Below are 3,196 nucleotides of genomic sequence, written 5' to 3'. Positions count from 1 at the left end.
ATTAGAATGTGGACATCTTTTGAGGGACCATTTTTCTGGTCTTCCACAAACCATATAAGGCTCTTTGGAAATTTAAAAAGAAAAAAAATGAGAGACTATGGACTCTGAGAAACAAACTGAGGTTTTAGAAGGGAGGAGGGTGGGGGGTTGGGTTAGCCTGGTGATGGGTATTAAGGAGGGCAGATATTACATGGAGCACTGGGTGTTGTACGCAAACAATGAATCATGGAACACTACATCAAAAACTAATGATGTAATGTATGGTGATTAACATAACATAATAAAATAAAATTAAAAAAAAAAGGAAGCTGTAAACATCATAGATGTTACTGAATCCTAGTTCTGTAAACAGTTTAAAGTTTAATGCAATTCACCTGTTTTATTTATTTATTTTATTTAAAAAAATATTTTATTTATTCATTTGACAGAGAGATAGTGAGAGCAGGAACACAAGCAGGGGGAGTGGGAGTGGGAGAAGCAGGCTTCCGGCGGAGCAGGGAGCCCAATGTGGGACTTGATCCCAGGACCCTGGGATCCTGACCTGAGCTGAAGGCAGACACTTAACAACTGAGCCACCCAGGCACCCCAATTCACCTGTTTTAATCATGCTAACTGCTCACTTTTTCTTTTTTCTTAACCTCTTGCAGTTTGGTTTCTGCCCCATGCTACTGATAAATGCTTTCAAAAGTTTATCAGTGACTATGGAGCCAAATCCTGGAGCATCTCTCTTTGGTTTTCATCCTCTTCATTCTCTTTGAAATGTTCAGCACAGATCACTTTTTAATAAATGAAATCTTCCCTTCTTTAAATGCCTATGACACTCACCTACTGGTTCCTCTTCTTCCATCAAAATCATTGTAAGGAATCCTTCTTTTTTCTTCTTGGGTGTCTTTCATTCTCCTAACCCATGAAATAGAAATTCTTTGAGGTTCTATGCATGGCTCTGTTTGTTTCCCTTTATTGTCTGTTGGGTTTAGATCCTGGGTTAATGAGACTTGCAGATCTCTATCTTTAAATGTGAATTCTAACTAAATGCCTGGGACAGCCATCTATTTCCTGCTCTTTTACAGGTCATGGGCTCAGATATTCTGGTATCATCTCCAACCTACCATTTCTTTTCTTTTTTTTTTTTTTTTTTAAGATTTTATTTATTTATTTACTAGAGAGAGAGAGAGTGTGAGAGTACAAGCAGGGGGAGTGGCAGGCAGAGGGAGAAGCAGGCTCCCCACCGAGCAAGGAGCCCAATGTGGGACTCGATCCCAGGACCCTGGGATCATGACCTGAGACGAAGGCAGATGCTTAACAGACTGAGCCACCCAGGCGTCCCTCCAACCTACCATTTCTAAAAACAAAATTCATCTCTCATTCCTCCCACCAGTTTTTTGTTTCTGTTTTTCCAATTTCCATGAAGGTCAGTGACCCCACCATTGTTAGAAATTTTGCTATCGTATTCTTTACAAGTAGGCTTTGTTATAACTTTTTGAATCTTGGTGAAAATAGTTTTTGGTTTTGTTGTTTTTAGCTCAGTAGTCTGGAGCAGTGCTACTCAGAGTGGTCCGTGGGTCAAGAGCATGGAAATCTGTTAGAAATGCAAATTCTAGGTCTTATCCCAGATCTTCGAAATTATAATCTGTATTTTAACTGTGGCTTAGCAAGCTCTTCAGTTGATTCTGATTTGGGTGGCATTCAATAACCACTGTTTTATAGTCTAGTCCAGATTGGCATTGCTTCATTCTTAGATTAGCCCAACAGCTTCTTACTAGGTGAATCTCCTTATTTTCAGTCAAATATCTTATGGACAATTGTTTTCTTTTAAAATTCCTATCCTGTCTGTTAATCTTATTTCACATCTTATAGCACTATGTATTTCACGTGTATGAAACTTGTGGAAACTTGCCTGAAGGACATGTTTAAGGTAAATAGATATCTAGAATTGATTAATGGACTTCTAGTTTTTCTTTCCTGTTTTGAGTGACAGGCTGTGTCTGGTGTTGCTGAGGCTTGCCACTAGTATTAGCTGTTGTTTTTTTTTAAAGGAAAATTTACATAAAATTTCTAAGCCTTTTAAGTTCCTTTTAGCTTTCTTCATGCAGTTAGAATTCATGGCAATGGTTTATTTGAGATAATCTCTTTTTCTACTTTTCATTAGCTAAAGCCAAGGATACTAGGAGGTCCTTTTGTTGGATTATTGGCATTTGGAAAGAATTTGGAAAGAAGGAAGAAAGTCTCCAAATAACCTAATTACATAAATTAGAATCTGCCCCATCACTCCTGAATATATTGATTTAGCTAAAATTTAGTGTTCCATGAACATCTTTAAAAAAAAAAACTGAATTGAACATTTGCCAATGTGGAGATATATGCTGGAAACACAACTCAGTATTTAACAGGAACTCTCTTGTTGCTCACTGTTTAACATAGGAGACAGACTAGTAAACAGACCATTAAAATATAATAATAATGTAAATGACCCAAGCCCCCCTGCTTTTTGGATGTCAGAGAAGCTCTTAAGTCTGCTACACATGTATGAAAAATTCAGCAGTGTAAAGACTGTTCTGAGTGGCACATCATTTGTTCTGCAAGAGTAGAACAAGAGCGGCAGGACTGTTGGTGCTGGGAAAATGGCAGGGTCAAAAGTCCCTGAGATTGTTTTTAGTGGCAAATCTTATTGATTTATTCTACAAGAAGAAACAATAGAAGCAAGCTCTTAGCAAATCATGCCCATTTAATTTCCCTGACAGGAAGTTTAATTTGTGTTAGCAATGTGTCCCAGAAAAGGGAGTTGAAATGAGGTATCAAGTCATTCATTCATATGATAATTTAAGAGTCACGTTGAACCAAGATAAGATTGTTAAAACATTCACTGAAGTCACTTTCCTAGAGATTTCTTGATGAATTAAACTGATGATTCATTCTTTTTCAGAGAAGAAGCAGGTAAGATAAGAAGAGCCAAACAAATTATTTAGTCAGAGGTTCTATGCCTTAATGAATGTAACTACTGATTTTATATTGTCCATTTAACAACAAATAAGAATTTTGTAGTTTGCCATCTATATGATATAAAACCATTGAGAATAATAAACAAAATTGAATATCCATAATATAAAGAGAGTACAAAATGTTTTTTAAATACTTCAAAACAGGTATTTTTCCTTCCTTCCTTCCTTCCTTCCTTCCTTCCTTCCTTCCTTCCTTC

This window comes from Callorhinus ursinus, unplaced genomic scaffold (genome assembly GCF_003265705.2).
Source record: "Callorhinus ursinus isolate GAN/ISIS: 27379988/994484 unplaced genomic scaffold, GSC_fseal_2.0 scaffold1, whole genome shotgun sequence".
Classification (NCBI taxonomy): Eukaryota; Metazoa; Chordata; class Mammalia; order Carnivora; family Otariidae; genus Callorhinus; species Callorhinus ursinus.
This window is presented reverse-complemented; position numbering follows the sequence as displayed.